This window comes from Doryrhamphus excisus, linkage group LG12 (genome assembly GCF_037039965.1).
Source record: "Doryrhamphus excisus strain RoL-2023G ecotype Guam linkage group LG12, RoL_Dexc_Guam_v1.1, whole genome shotgun sequence".
Classification (NCBI taxonomy): Eukaryota; Metazoa; Chordata; class Actinopteri; order Syngnathiformes; family Syngnathidae; genus Doryrhamphus; species Doryrhamphus excisus.
The window spans coordinates 6,380,175-6,397,528 of NC_136368.1; positions in this window are offsets into that span (position 1 = coordinate 6,380,175).

Consider the following 17,354-nt stretch of genomic DNA (forward strand, 5'->3'; position numbering starts at 1 on the left):
ATAATAATAATAATAATAATAATAATAATAATAATAATAATAATAATAATAATAATAATAATAATAATAATAGTAATGAAATAAATAATAAATATAAATTAAATATAAATATAAATTAATAAAATATAATAAAATTTCAGATTTGTTCTTTCTTTCTTTTTAATTTCAACTTCCTTCTTGTAATCACGACTCTATTGTATTCTATTACTATATTCTTGTGACATTACAAAAAATTCTCCCAAATTATACATTTTGTTCTCTGTTTTGCTTGTTTTTTCATAATATTACTACCTACTACCTACAAAACAATAGCATTTATCTTTAATATTGCCAAAAAAATCCCTTTTATTTTGCATTGTAATATTACTGTGTGTTATTCTCGTAAAATTATGACTTTTTTCATAAAACTTTTTTGTCTTATTATTTAGACTTTTTCTTGTAAGATTACTGCTGCTGTTTTTTTCATTTTATTTTTTTTTCAGTTTTTGTTGTTGTTCTTGTTAAATAACAGTATGTGCCACAGGCCAATAAAAGAACAGCCAAGGGCCCTAAATGGCCCCAAGGCAGCAATTTGCCCCCCCCCCCCCCCCATATACCCATATATATATATATATATATATATATATAGGTCGTCTTAAAAGACGTTTCGCCTCTCCAAGCAGACTTCATGACTTCATGCTCAATGACTTGGTGGGACAGCCCAAGTCTGAGGGATGATAGATGGTTGGAAAGGGGAGGGAGGGAGGCAATCTTCTGTACATTAAAGCTGAAAGACCATCTCTAACCAGAGGGGGAGGGTTAGGACATCACCCCCCCCCCCCTCACCTCACCATGCTATGCTGTCCTTTCATCCCTTTAGTCAATTGTTTATCCTCCAACAAAGCATATCCACCTATTTATTAAATCTGAATCAAAAGCTAACAAGAGCAATCCGGACCATAACTCCGTTATTTGACAGCACAAAAAAGTGAAACCGTCTCGTCTGGACATTATCCTACCTCTAGAGGAAAAAAACTTGCTGCAGCAACTCATCAGACAAGTCTGTCCTACCTAGTCATTGAGCATGAAACACACAACATCTCCAAAGACAACCTCAAAACGGTCCAGTTGCGATCGATTCAATGCTCTGAGAATGCATAATGGATGATGCGTATATGGTAATACTCGTCTCACAGGTTAAGATGTCAGAGGTGATTGATAGCAACTTCCTACAAGGAACATAATTGAGATAAATTGAGGACATTTTTCATATAAAATATATTTGTTTTCTGCTTCTTTTTTTTTACCCTCTTCCATCTCCCATTCCTCGCATAATTTAGTTACCTTGCACCAAGATGAGACGTGCATTACTCTGCCAGCGAGAATTGCAAATTAGCTTTGAGTTAACTCTTAAGGAGATGGGAGGAGACAGGAATCGAAGGCGGAGGAGCGACAAGCTGATGAACATGTCAGAATTAGACCTCAGTCCGCCTGGGACGGAAACAATATCACGTTGGCAATGTCGGAAGGGACTTTTGGCAATAAATGGAGGGATTTTCAGGCAAGCTGTGCCGTGCTTGAGCACACTTGACACCTAAAATCTGCTTCATTAAAGGGGGGGGTGAATGTCCCGATCCACACTGAAGTCTGGTCAAATTACACCATCAGTGTGTATATTTTTGGCATAGATTTTCACCCAAAGTCTCTGTTATCATACAATATTGAGCATATTTGACCATTTGGTATGTTGACTCTTGTGGTATTGTAAGGATATGTTCAGCCATCTTGGATCACACACCCAACACCACCTCTCAATAAAGTTAAAAGTTTATTTCTATTGTCATCATATTGTCATTTATAATTACACCAGTCTATCAATTAATGCTTTCAGAGCCAAAATAGGGAAATGTTTATTGGTTTAGGTCACTAACAAGATACAGTATTGGGTCAAATAAAAAAAATAATAAAAAAATAAAAAATGTGTCCACAACCAACCAGTTTGACCTGAAAGTCTGTCTTCACATTCCAATACATTCATTTTAATATGTCTTTTTTTTATTTCTCTCTCACAAGTGGAAAAAAAAATGCATGCATGTAGAGAAATTTTCTGAACGGTAGCAGAAATTGACTTTACAAACTATGAGGCCGATAATTATAAGCAGCTGGTGGCAAACCTCCTGAGGTCCAACAAAGCCTTTGGCTTTAATATGTCACTAAAGATGCGTACATGTTATTATGCTTTCACATTGATTCCACCAGAACATTGCAGCTATGGAGTATTGAGTATTGAGTACTGAGTATAAAGGGTACTTTTTTTTTTGTTTTAAGTGGTACTTGTTTGTTTTTCATAAGATATTCTATCACCTGATAGAATATTTCTTTATTTTTTGAAAAATAAAGAAGTGCAACTTAAATATTTTTGAAATATTCAAAATATTAGAAGCAAAATATAGAAGCAAAAGCAGTGAAAATAGTTTTTTTATTGATTTTTTTTTCCAGTTTTTAATAAATGCGTTTTTGGGTTTTTTTTGAAAACCTGATGCGGCCCGGCTTCACCCAGAACCTAGCTCCGGTGGCCCCCAGGTAAATTGAGTTTGAGACCCCTGGTTATTCAATTTATAAATAAGAAAAACTAGTTGACTGATCAAAATCAGGTCCAGGACCAACTCTGGGTTTGATGTAATTGTATTTGCATTATTTCCAACAGGAAACAAATGTGGTCAGACCTTTTGGAACAAATTAATAACAAGAACCCAAATACCGTTGTATAGTATGTAAAAAAAACAAAAACAGATGGATTTGTATTCCAATCCTCGGATAAAACACTCTCACGCATGTCGTGTTAAACACACCTCCTTGTGATATTTGAACGTTTCCCCTCATTCTTTTCCAGAAAGGCCAGATTAAATTTCAAGCATAAATAAATATTGTGAAAAGGTCACCTTCCATCTGTTATTTGTGCACCCTCTAAAAGTAATTACACACAGAATTGTGTCAGCAAAGCTGTTTGTGTGCTTTGCTTGTCTAAACAGCGACATCCCAGAGCTCATTTCATATACACCTGTGGACTCCGCTTTAGTAAACACGTGCAGTCAACAAGATTTCAAAAATGACATGCAGTATCATTTCAAAAGTTGTAAGAGTTGATTTAAAAATCCAAAAAGCCAAAGTCATATTATGGAAATGTAAATATTTCTACTGTTCGACGTGAATTACACCAGACCTCATGAACTCACAGGCCATAATGCATGCATTATAAATGACATAACAGGCTGCGTCCGGGTTTTCTGCAGGATCGCGTGCTTGCCTCCTTTTAGGAGAGGCAGCAGAAAGAGGTCAAACGTGACATCAGGGGAAGGCAAGTGATGGCACAGAAGCACCACTCTGCACTCTGAGGATAGAGAGAATGAGACAGACAGAGAAAGAAGGAAGGGAGGGAGAAAGCAGGAATTCTCCCGGGATGTGTTTTAAATGCCAGGAGGTCGTCGCTGTTGTCCTACTTTAAGTTCAGTTACATTAGCTGACATAATTGTTGTGGAATCGGAAGCAACGGTGCTGTGTGTTAGCTGTGTTACTGATGTGACCAAAGTGACCTGGTTTATTGGTTCTGTACTTGTTTTTTTTTTCATTTTCATTATTTTTAAATGTATCCATGCCGACTAAGGTATGAGTTGCTTACTCCAACATGAATATAGACACTAACACCGCTGACAGCTTTCAAGTTATTTCTGCATTTTTCATCCATAATATCCAAATTTCAGATAAAATAAGTCAGCGGTAAGATACATAAACTAAATAAAAGTCCTCCTTGTTTTTGTTGCAGCTAGTTCCATGCAAAACCATAGAAAAAAGCTTTTCTACACTTGCTTGTTTTTGTTGCTATTATTTTATATTAAATTGAAAAAATTCTTATTATGGCTTAAGTTTTTAATGTGTTGCCTTGACTTCGGCTGTATTTTCATTTCGATAATTCATTCATTCATTCATTTTCTAACGCTTTTTCCTCACGAGGGTCGCGGGGGGTGCTGGAGCCTATCCCAGCTGTCTTTGGGCGAGAGGCGTGGTACATCCTGGACTGGTCGCCAGCCAATCACAGGGCACATATAGACAAACAACCATTCACACTCACATTCATACCTATGGACAATTTGTGGAATGTGGGAGGAAACCGGAGTACCCGGAGAAAACCCACGCATGCATGCAGAGATGACCAAGGGTGGAATTGAACCCTGGTCTCCTAGCTGTGAGGTCTGCGCGCTAACCACTCGACCACTGTGCCACCCCATTTCGATAATTGTTTTAGTTTATTATTATTATTATTATTATTATTATTAGTAGTAGTAGTAGTAGTAGTAGTAGTAGTAGTAGTAGTAGTAGTAGTAGTAGTAGTAGTAGTAGTAGTAGTTAATTGTTTAATAGCAAATTGGGGTGTGGAAACAATGAACTCTACGAAACACTATTCAATCATGAATGGAGAGGCATTAATTTATTTTTATTATTATTATTATTACACAGTGCTATTTTATGGTTCTGTAAATATGCATAAGTATGCACAGCACAAAATGAGCCAAAAATTAAAAAAAAAATAGCTGCATGCATTTAATTTAAAAAAAAGTACTGTTGAGTTGAAACAAATGTTGGTAATTTCAAAAAATATTTTGAAAATAAATATCAAACCATGAATTTACTGCATTGTTGCACCCCTAATATACATATAAATATATATATATATGTATATATATCGCATATAATATATTGTATATGAAATATCAAGCTCCCCGCTCTTGTTCCTGTTAATAGCTTTATTAGCTTTACTGCTGCTCCAATCCATTCGTCATTATTATTTGTACTATTATTCTTAATGACATATTTGCAATTGCCACTATCTCTATGCTGTGTAATTACAACATGAATATTTGATGACCATAACCAGCAGGGCCACCCCTCATTACCTGCTACTGAAAGATTTTCTCGCAGGCAGTGGAAGCACGACAGTACCTGCTGCACGACCCGATTTTTAAAAAAAATACAGTACATGCACAATCACTACCTTTTTGGTCATCAATTCGGGATTTTCCAGAAATAACCGCCTTCACTTGGCGCCATATCAAATTTAAAACATTCTGCCCTTTAATTACATAAAATTACAGCAACATTAAGCAGTGAAAATGACTGTCAAGATGGAAATTATGATAAATACATGCAAAACCCCTGGAGAAAATGTGAAGGAAATCTACAGAGGAACACTAAACAACTGACACCTCTGCTGGGTATTTCACGCATTTAGGCCCGGCAGTCGTTTACTACGCTAAAATCCCAGGCGAGAATGTGCATACAGAATGTTTATGATTCTTCAGAACTCAAAGCACAGATGAGAGATTTATGCCACCAGGCTTGGCTCTGTCTCTTGAGTATTGGTTTTCTCTTACTGCAATGTAAACTCAGATGATGTGTTCACAGGATAGAAGGAGCCAAAGACACATAGCACTCATAAATGCAAAAAAAAACCTTTTAATGAATAATTCATGGAAAATTCTTGTTAACTTGTTCCACATGATCAGATTATATATATATATGAATATAATGATGATCACATTTAATTGTGTCTTAGGCATTAGGCAACTACATTTCACTTTTTTATTGTTTTCCTTTTTTTGTAACTTTAATATAAAGCAACTTGGATTATTTCGGATGCTATTTGACTCATTCATAAAAACGACATCCGTACCAGGAAGAGGCCAGATTATTCCTTCCACAGGTTGTATTGCATTGTTGCTTTGCTTCCTGTTATTGTCTGATTCCTGTCTTTAAACAGTAGTTACATTCTTTGAGTTTATTTCTTGTAATATTTTTGGTTGTTTTTCCATAGCTTTGTGTTATTTTTGGATATATTCCTTTAAAGTTTGTTCCTGGCATTTTTTTATTTTACTGGTGTGTTTACATATATGTGTAAGAAATCATTCCCGATTCATATTTTACAATAAAAAAACAGGAAGAGGCCAAATTATTCCTTCCATAGGTTCCGTTGGATTGCGTTCTTTGCTTTGCTTCCTGTTATTGTTTGATTCCTGTCCTTATACAGTAGTTATATTCTTTGAGTTTATTTTTTGTAATATTTTTGGTTGTTTTTCCATAGCTTTGTGTTATTTTTGGATATATTCCTTTAAAGTTTGTTTCTGGCATTTTTTATTTTACTGGTGTGTTTGCATATATGTGTAAGAAATCATTCCCGATTCATATTTTACAATAAAAAAAACAGGTAGAGGCCAAATTATTCCTTGGACAGGTTCCGCTGGATTGCGTTGTTGCTTTGCTTCCTGTTATTGTCTGATTCCTGTCCTTATACAGTAGTTATATTCTTTGAGTTTATTTTTTGTAATATTTTTGGTTGTTTTTCCATAGCTTTGTGTTATTTTTGGATATATTCCTTTAAAGTTTGTTAATGGCATTTTTTATTTTACTGGTGTGTTTGCATATATGTGTAAGAAATCATTCCCGATTCATATTTTACAATAAAAAAAAAACAGGAAGAAGCCAGATTATTCCTTCCACAGGTTCCGCTGGATTGCGTTGTTGCTTTGCTTCCTGTTATTGTCTGCTTCCTGTCTTTAAATATATAAAGTTATATTCTTTGAGTTTATTTGTTGTAATATTTTTGGTTGTTTTTCCATAGCTTTGTGTTATTTTTGGATATATTCATTTAAAGTTTGTTCCTGGCATTTTTTATTTTAATGGTGTGTTTGCATATATATGTAAGAAATCATTCCCGATTCATATTTTACAATAAAAAACATTATAATAAAAAAAATGGCAGGGCCAGATATTTGAATACCAAACCAAGTTTCATTTTGATTCCTATTTTGGAGCAAAACACACACGGTCTGCCGCCCCATCATAACCCTGCTATGTGTCTGCTCTCCCCATGGCTTCCTCGCAGTGAAACACTGTTAATGGGAATTTACTGCAAGACCCCTATAGCTCCCACCCCCTTGCTCACTTGTGAGATAAACAGGCGATTGATGAATCAGCCGTAATGTACGGGCTTACTGGCACAGACAGCATGCGGCCCACAGTAAATATGTGCAGACAGGATCAGATTTCGACATTAGCAGTGAGGAGATGCATTTATTCGCTGCTCAGCCGGGATCATAACAGTGCTGAGCCTCAATTACCATGTCTGAGAGGTGTAGATAATACAAGCAATCGGCACCACTCTCCACCATTACCATCTGTCCAGTGTCTGTCTGAAGCCGCTGCATTGAATAATGTTTGTAGCGTTTACGTTTGATCTCGCTGTGACAGCTTTTACTGCAGCCTTTTTAAACTTTTGTTTTTACTTTTAAAAGAAACACGGAATACAGAGTACAGAATTTTTTTTTCCCATAAATAGCATGTATAATAGCAATCAAACCAAGTGTCAATGTACACTAGATCCGCACTTTCCATGGGGGTTATGTTCCAGATCTACCAGCGAATGGCAAAGAAAGGCAATTAAGATACTTGGAGAAATTTATATTTTTTAACCCTACTCTTCATATTACATTTTCTTTGTCTACATCAGGGGTCTCAATTTACTTGGGGGCCACAAAACCAAAAAAAACGCATTTATTAAAAACAAAAGAAATAAAAAAAACTTCGCTTTGGTCCCAATTTTCTACAATAAAAGCTCTGATAAAACATTCCACTGTTCTCAAATATCTTAGTTTTTATTTTTCTACACAAAATAAGATGAAAAATAAATAAACAAATCAAGAATAAAGAAAATCAATCAGTAATAAATAAATAAATATAATAATAATAACAATAAAATGGCAAATAATAAAAACTTAAGAAACCACATATAGTTGGTGGGTAGACAAATTATTTTTTTTCAGATTAAAATCAACAAAGCATTATTAGAGCCCTGTAGACATAACAAAACACAACTATAGTCGCATTTATACTCTTTTTATTTACAACATATTGCGCAACTGCAGGGTCTTGAGACACATGCTAACTCGCAAACTAGAGAGCTAGCGACCTAAACGGTAGCCTTCAAGTCATTTCCTTTAAATTTAAATAGCCAAAAACTTACCACTTCCACACGAATAGGGAGGATAACTATTAACAGTTATTTAACCTTTAACATGAACATTAATCAAACGTAATAATTTTTTCTGGGTACATGATACCATACAGAATACTTTCATACCAAGTCGGGGGCCTCAAACTAGTGTCCTGCGGGCCACATTTGGCCCGCGGGCTGCGTGTTTGAGACCCCTGGTCTACATTATTCACGCAATCCGGTCATGCCGTTAGGTTGTTCTCTTCAGGAGAACATTCATTCATTCATTCATTTTCTACCGCTTTTTCTGGAGGGTGCTGGACCAGCTGTCTTCGGGCGAGAAGTGGGTACACCCTGGACTGGTCGCCAGCCAATCACAGGGCACATATAGACAAACAACCATTCACACTCACATTCATACCTATGAACAATTTGGAGTCGCCAATTAACCTAGCATGTTTTTGGAATGTGGGAGGAAACCGGAGTACCCGGAGAAAACCCACGCATGCATGAGGAGAACATGCAAACTCCACACAGAAATGGCCGAGGGTGGGATTAAACTCGGGTTTCCTAGCTGTGATATCTGCGCGCCAACCACTCAAACCACCATGCAGTTTGTAAATTTTGTGATCATCAACTTTTTCAATAGCTCCATGGTCCCAAGAACCATGAAGAAAGGCCAAAGAGAAGAAATGGCCTTTCCAATAGATTAGGCTCAGAATTGAAAATAAAAAAATCCATCAAAGCATTAAACCCAATGATTTATCTTGACTTGAGTCCGATGCTCACAACCTCTCATCATTGATTACCAGGCCACTCTAAGCCAGTCGCTTTGCCCCAGTGCAGCACTTGCCCGGTCCTCGGCCTGCTCCCTCCCCTCTCTTTCCCCCCCGCCCACTGAACGCTGGCCTTGAATTGTGTTTTGATGTTTCCTCAGACCTACAATTGAGCTCTATTCTAAGCAGCCAAAACAGACATTTGTCAACTCATATGCACCAGAGCACATTGTTCCCTCTCCCTCACGCCCACGACCACTTTCTCGCCCCTCACTGTGTCTACCCCCAGTTTTTACTCCACCAAAGCACCCAGTAACATCAATCCAATACGAGTGACCACGAACCCCCCCGCTGTGACTTGTGTCACATGCAATTACCATTATTTATAAAACTCTCTCAGGCTCGCTAGCTTTGTTGGCCTCACCCGGCCCTCGGCCCTGCACACTACAGTCAATATTTGCACGCAATCCTGAACTGTTGAGAGTTTCCATGGTGGTGAGAGCCTCCATTACATGAAATATTCAGGACGCATGGAGACTCCCGTGAGGGCCAGCGCAGGGTTTTTACTCCGATTTGATTATACGACATGATTTTTTCATGAGCTATGACAGTCCTGTTGAATTAGAGTCAGCTTGGAATCCTTGTGATAGTCACGGAAACCAGAGAGGAGGAGGAGTAGGCGTTTTTCTTCCCCAAATCTCTATAAGAGTAGAGAGACTCCTGTTTGTTGCAAAGCAAGGGCTTGGTGTGATGCTTAGCGTTATCCTGTGTGGTTACAGTAAATTCCAACTATAGCTGTTTGGAAGAGGAAAAAAAAAGGTTTATGTCTTTGGCCTTGGGCAGAACAGTGGATGAGTGGTTAGCATGTTGGCGTTCCCTCACACATTCCAAAAACATGCATCATTATCAGCATCATGCGTATCATTGAATATTGAAAATTTGCGGAGTCATATTTTGCCACTTGACATATAATAGTGTAATTGCAACCCCAACATCCGGGCAAGTTCAGGGTTCCTTAAAGAGAACAAAAATATATATTTATATATATAGTATATTACAATACAGCCACTATAAACTTCTAGCTCTAATAATAATAATAATAATAATAATAATAATAAGTAAAAAAAATAATAAAAACTTCTAGCTCTGTTCGTTCTCAAGGAGAACAATGTCCTCAAGGAGGAGCTCCTTGCCATAATGGAAGAAAATTGTGTGGAAACCACAGAAGAAGAAGAAATGTAATAATAATATTATAATAATAATAATATATTATTATTATATTATTATAATACATTATATTATAATATAATGTAACAATATTATTATAATATTATATTATAATATTTATAATAATAATAATAATATAATAATATATAACATATATTATTATAATATATTATATTATATTATAAAAATATTATATTATAATATTTATAATAATAATAATAATAATAATATAATAACATTATTATAATATTATATTAAAATATTTATAATAATAATATAATATAATATTATTAATATATATATAATAATAATATAATATAATAATAATATATAATATAATATTTTCATATTACATAGCTACATGTGTGGCAGTATTTAATTTATGTTGTTTATTGTCAAAATTGCTGCTCAATCTGGGTCATATCTGGTCTCTTTCCAGTGAATACGTCACTCCTGCCATACTACACTAAAGATTTATTTTGGTTATGCTTCTACTTTATAAAGTTGATCTGCTTGAGAGACTTGAGATGTTTTTTTCTGAATGAGTTTCAAACAGTGTCACTCTCGGTTTCACTCTTCTCATTAACAGTTTCTCTTTTTGCAGCATTGCTCTTTGTATCCTGGCTAAAGGATCCTGGTTCATTTTCTATACCATTTCTCCTCAATAAGGTCAGGGGTAAGCTGGAGCCCATCCTAGCTGAATGCAACAAAGTACAATCTATGAAAGTATTTATATTCATTTTTTTTGTGTCACCCTTATTGTCGTTATCATGGCACCCTGAGATTCACAGCCCTACTCCCAATACTTGATGCAACCCAGCCTCAGCCAGACTCTACCTCCGGTGGCCCCCGCTGATATTGAGTTTGACAGCAGTAATTTAACATGATGAATGACAGATTATTTTTTTTGAAAAATTCAGTCAGATTTGACCCCATGTCAATGTCCTCTTGATCAAAAATCAATCTAGCTGAGCTTCAAATGTGCAAAGGAAGAAATGAGAGTGAGACAAAAGGTGAGTGAACAAATTACAAGCATTAACGTGAAAAGACAAAATATTGGCAAAAATATGGATTCAATGTCATTTTCTGTCAAGTATTCACACTGTTGTGATCTGTTAATGGCAAAGCAAAAAATATCTCTCTTTGAACGCAGTCTGATTGTTGAGTTGCATAAGAAAGGCCTTTCACAGTGCGTCATTTCCACTGAGATTGGACACAGTAAGTGATTTGAAACATTTTCCAAAAAAGTCAACCGATAGACCCAAAACTGGAACGATCCGAGACAATCCCAAGACAATCGACAATCCTTGGCCCAAATGAAGTGCAGTCCAACAACCATCAGATGGCATCTGTGAGAAAAAGCTTTTGTCTCCTTCAATACCACAAAATTGAGTGCACTTTCAATGGGACATTGAAAGTGGACACAAGGGGACACGTTTCAATGGGACATTGAAAGGGGACACAGGAAGACACGTTTCAATGGGACATTGAAAGGGGACACAAGGGGACACCTTTCAATGGGACATTGAAAGGGGACACAAGGGGACACCTGGGACAAAAGGGGACACCTTTCAATGGGACATTGAAAGGAGACACAAGGGGACACCTTTCAATGGGACATTGAAAGGTGGAAGAAAGTTTTATTCTCTGATGAGAAAAAAAATCAACCTTGACAGTAACCTTGTACCCCTTGAGATGTAGAGGTGACACCATCATGATCTGGGGTGTTTTAAGGTTAAGGTTGTGCAGGGGCGTCAAATGGCAGAAGGCGTTCCTCATGACTTAAGGCCCTCATCCGTATGATAATGATTGGCTTTTTCAAACAGAAAAACGCTGCAGTTCCCAATGACCATCTGATGGAGATAAGTTTACATAAATGGAAATCGGTTCCCAACAACATTCCCAGTAGCCTCCTGGAAACACTAGCATCAGGCATTCCGAAACCAATATTTGTGGTAAATAAATGGTGCAACTGGATCATTTTTTGAGTCAGGTTTTTTTTTATTTTAATTTTCGGGGTGTTTCAGGTTTTTTAAACGGTTGTCTTAAACTTTTGATCCGCTAATGAACAGACTATTTCACTTTAATGGTTGTTTGCAATAAATTGCTTAAGCACATTTTTTTGTCTCATTCCCATTTCCTCTTATTGCTTTTTGAAGCACTTGGAACCTCCTTAAGATTGAAATGCAAAATGTGTTGTACAAATATTTGACTTTGTTCACTGGGTTCTATTTTTATTGCAATATAAAATATGGTTCGAACTTCTCATGAAAACAAGACAATTCCCTTCAAAACATTTTTCAAGCTTTTTTTTTTAGTTAAAGTAAGCTTTTTGTGGCACCAAGGGCTACTAAAATTGTCATCTTGAACGGAGGTGCGTGCACAGACAGACAGCGAGTAGCAGAGGATGAGAGGGCGAAAGCACGCAAGGCATAATGAAGTATTTAACGGCAGTGCCTCATATAGTCACAGTCTTATAAGCGTAAAATGATCATTAGGAGGCTTCTAATGGCAAAATCAGTCATGCTACCACACCCAGGCTGTGTTCAAGGAAGTTAACAATCTTGTGTTTCCACCGTGTGATGATTTTATGCTCCGTAGAAAATGGGATCTATTTTGTGTGATGGCCATGAAGCAAAACCAGAAATCTTTTAGGCACCTTGCAGTGACTAAACACTTTATATGAACACATCATTGTAAACACTAGTGGTAAACAAACCTTTTCATTTTCTACCAGAGTGAGGTGTTCATTGATTTATTTATTGACTTATTGATTAAATGTTACCAACCATTACAACTTTTATTTGTGTCTGGGTTGAGAAATGCAATTCAGTCAAATTTAGAATTATGGGATTGTCAAGATTTGAATAATTGCCATACCAACACAAAAATGACTTTCTATTAAATTGTGGTCAAAATCATGAACTGTGCTGAGAAACATTCAATCAAATGCTGCTTTTCATTCAAAATTTAACATAAACAGAAACTGTACTGTATTGTACTGTATTTAGTTTGGATTCCGTCCACAAAAAGTGTGGTACAATCATCCCTTGTTTATTGCGGTTAATTGGTTCCGGACCCGACCATGATAAGTGTATTACAGTACAACGCAGTAGGATTCCTTACTCATAAATGGAATATTTTCATCATTAAAGCATATGTGTCCTGTAGACATGGAAAAGTGAAAACACCACCCTGAAAAGTCACCTTTGCAGTCTTTATTACCCAATATCGCAGACATAAATAAGAGATTATAAGACATAATGTAGGGAAACCTCCTTGTTGTTGTTGTCCTTTCTGTTTTTATGTCCAGGACCTATTATGGTGGCTAATGTAACATTCTGACAGGTTGTGGGTATATATATATATACATATTCATTATCGATATCAATCAATTGATTATCACCAAGCTCACAGAATTGGCTAACTGCAGCTTGGGCAGTAGCTACCATAGCTAGTACCCAGTAGCTAGGAGCTAGGAGCTAGGAGCTAGGAGCTAGGAGCTAGGAGCTAGGAGCTAGGAGCTAGGAGCTAGGAGCTAGGAGCTAGGAGCTAGGAACTAGTAGCTAGAAGCTAGAAGCTAGAAGCTAAAAGCTAAACGCTAGAAGCTAGTGGCTAGTAGCCAGAAGCTAGTCGCTAGTCGCTAGTCGCTAGTCGCTAGTAGCTAGTAGCTAGTAGCCAGGAGCTAGTGGCTAGTGGCTAGTGGCTAGTGGCTAGTGGCTAGTGGCTAGTGGCTAGTGGCTAGTGGCTAGGAGCCAGTAGCCCTGCCTCCACAAAGAGGACAGGTTGTGGGTATATATATATATATATATTCAGTATCGATATCAATCAATTGATTATCACCAAGCTCACAGAATTGGCTAACTGCAGCTAGGGCAGTAGCTACCGTAGCTAGTAGCTAGTAGCCAGTAGCTAGGAGCTAGGAGCTAGGAGCTAGGAGCTAGGAGCTAGGAGCTAGGAGCTAGGAGCTAGGAGCTAGGAGCTAGGCGCTAGGAGCTAGAAGCTAGAAGCTAAAAGCTAAACGCTAGAAGCTAGTGGCTAGTAGCCAGAAGCTAGTAGCTAGTAGCTAGTAGCTAGTAGCTAGTAGCTAGTAGCTAGTAGCTAGTAGCCAGGAGCTAGTGGCTAGTGGCTAGTGGCTAGTGGCTAGTGGCTAGTGGCTAGTGGCTAGTGGCTAGTGGCTAGTGGCTAGTGGCTAGTAGCCAGTAGCTAGGAGCCAGTAGCCCTGCCTCCACAAAGAGGACAGGTTGTGGGTATATATATATATATATATTCAGTATCGATATCAATCAATTGATTATCACCAAGCTCACAGAGTTGGCTAACTGCAGCTAGGGCAGTAGCTACCGTAGCTAGTAGCTATTAGCCAGTAGCTAGGAGCTAGTTGCTAGAAGCTAGAAGCTAGAAGCTAGAAGCTAGAAGCTAGAAGCTAGAAGCTAGAAGCTAGAAGCTAGTAGCGAGTAGCCAGGAGCTAGTGGCTAGTGGCTAGTAGCCAGTAGCCAGTAGCTAGGAGCTAGTAGCTAGTACCTAGTAGCTAGTAGCTAGTACCTAGTACCTAGTACCTAGTACCTAGTACCTAGTACCGAGTGGCCAGGACCTAGTGGCTAGTGGCTAGTAGCCAGTAGCTAGGAGCTAGTAGCCCTGCCTCCACAAAGAGGATGAATTTGAAGAGAGTCCACTCTCGCCATTCATTGCACTTACAGAACCATTGCGCACAGACAGATGCAAAGTGACCCCTCTGTTATCCGGCCTGTCCTGTGTGTCGTTAATCCATTTATCGATTATCATGACAGGCCAAATTCAATTGGTCAAATTTTATTTAAATAAAGTTTAGTCTTGAAACTTCACCAGCACTGTCCAGTATCCAGGTAGGTGATTATCTTTATTGCCATATTGGATTGAATTGTGAATTATTGAACGATATCAACTACTTTGTAAACTTTGAAACTGTGAATGTGAGATACTAATCATTAGTATTTGGTATAGTAGTATAGATTGTATAGATATATATATGTTTTATATGTATATATACAGTAAATATATTTTCTATGGTTATAGTAGGAGGTAGATCCTTAGGTCATTTGAAGGCTGAAGTGTGAACCGCGTGAGGACCCCTGAACTAGAACCTTGTAGAAAAATGATGACACAACACTTTCTCATTTCAATGTAAAATACACAAGCTTTTTTTAAAAAAAATCAAATACCATTAGCTATTCTACTATAATCAGCACTGTTTTAATTTCTTTTTGATGGAAAACTAACAACTAATGCGTTGACTGTGAGCATCTGCGCTAATGCTTCCAGAATGAACATATATACTCACCAGATGCAATCGTTAACAGCATTTCCTGATTATGTAAACACATCATAAAACATTTGGCAACACGCTCCTCCAAAACAAGCAAATTGTTTCAATATTAACACATTTTCTGTACGAGCGGCGTGTTTATCATTCAGCATGTAACATGCAGCAACGAGGAGCGGCTGATGCTTTTTTATCTGTAGACATGCGGATGGTCAAGGTCATTCGCAAAACCTGCTTTTGGTTGGGTGCACCATATGATTGTCAGCTGAGTCCAATGTTGTCAATTTGGCCTTTGACTGCACACAAACACATAGAAGCCTCCATCGATTGACATACAGCGTGGGAGTGAAAGATAATTTAATTCACTTATTTATTATAGAAAGTTGGTAAAACACACATAATGCATATTTCTACAATAGTTCAGAACAAGGTGGGAAATTAATACATTAATTTCTGCACTGGAAAGGTACTGGTAGTACATTCTGGCAGATGTTCCTGGCCATTGGAGCCTGAATAAATGGGAGGGTTGCGTCAGGAAGTGTAAAAAATCAAAAGCAATCACGAAACACAGTCACCTACAGAGGTATATTTCTGGTTGCATCATTTTACTGCAGTTCTCAAATTTATGTTGGCACGGACAGAAGGCCATTAATCAAAAATGTTTAATATTATAATCCAGACATAGAGAAAATGTAAAGGTATACAATGCCCAATGTACTTATGTTCAACCTTGAGAGGTTTGTACTTTCATTCTAGCCCTTTCAATTTGTTTTGTGTCGGTCGCACACCGACTGTATGAAACGTTTGACTGTCACCATCAGACCTATCCATGCATACCTAAAATTAATCTAAATAATCATAGAGAAAAGGTCAACTTTGCATAGTTGCCATATCTAGGAGGTCACCCTTACGGTTCAATTTCAAAGTGCAGTTCTGATGACAGACTGCCTCTCTGGAACAAATCATTTTGTATATGCTGCTCTTCCCCATGATATGTATGGACTACATTGACTGTGATTGTCTTTATATTTCATATACTGTAATAAAATATATGATTTACCCTCTATTATATGACTATATAATTCGCTGTATCATCAATTCTACCTTCACAAAGACAAGAGCGGTATTAATTTAACAATATACTGTATTTGTTTTCATGGTCATTGATTTCAGTGGACAGTTGTTATCCCTCGTTTATTGTGGTTAATTAATTAGAGACCCGACCACAAAAGGTGAATTCCTGAGAGTAGGATTCATTATTACTAAATGCAATGTTTCTTTATATAGAGCATGCCAATTTATAACTTTTTAAAACATTTTTAACATTATTGTCATTGTTATGGTAGTCCCCCTCTGGACCAATAATTCTAATTCTAATTCTAATTCTAATTCTAATTCTAATTCTAATTCTAATTCTAATTCTAATTCTAATTCTAATTCTAATTCTAATTCTAAAGGCACTTGTAAATATATATAAAAAACACACATAAAAATGACACACATTATTTAATATACTAAACATGGTAAGCAATAATAAGGCATAATGGCCTCTTTTTTCATGGCACCATTGTGCGCAGCCAATTTGGTAATCTGGTAGACTGGGCTGTGCCGAGATGAGCGTGGCAGCTCACCAGGGAGTGGTGTGCACATTTACCACTCGGCATAGAGATAATTTTGTGACAAAACAGTACACTGATGGTGCGCTGAAAGCTCGCCAGCTCCGACCTGGCTTATACATCTGTGCAGGCAAAGTGCACCCTGTGCAGTGCACATTTCAATGCAATAAACAATCACAGCACCACTATTTAATGTAACTGTCTGAACCAACATGCACATGTTTGTATTAATTGTCCCATCATATCTAATGTCAGATCAAAGACATCACACATAATGGGAACTCAACCTGATGGCAGCTGAAGGTATGATTCCAACTAATGAGTTCACATTTTCCAGCCAACCACAAGCAAGCCACAGCATCCGATACGGAGTACATATTCAGCTTCTCTCATCGGCTTATCTCGTCTCA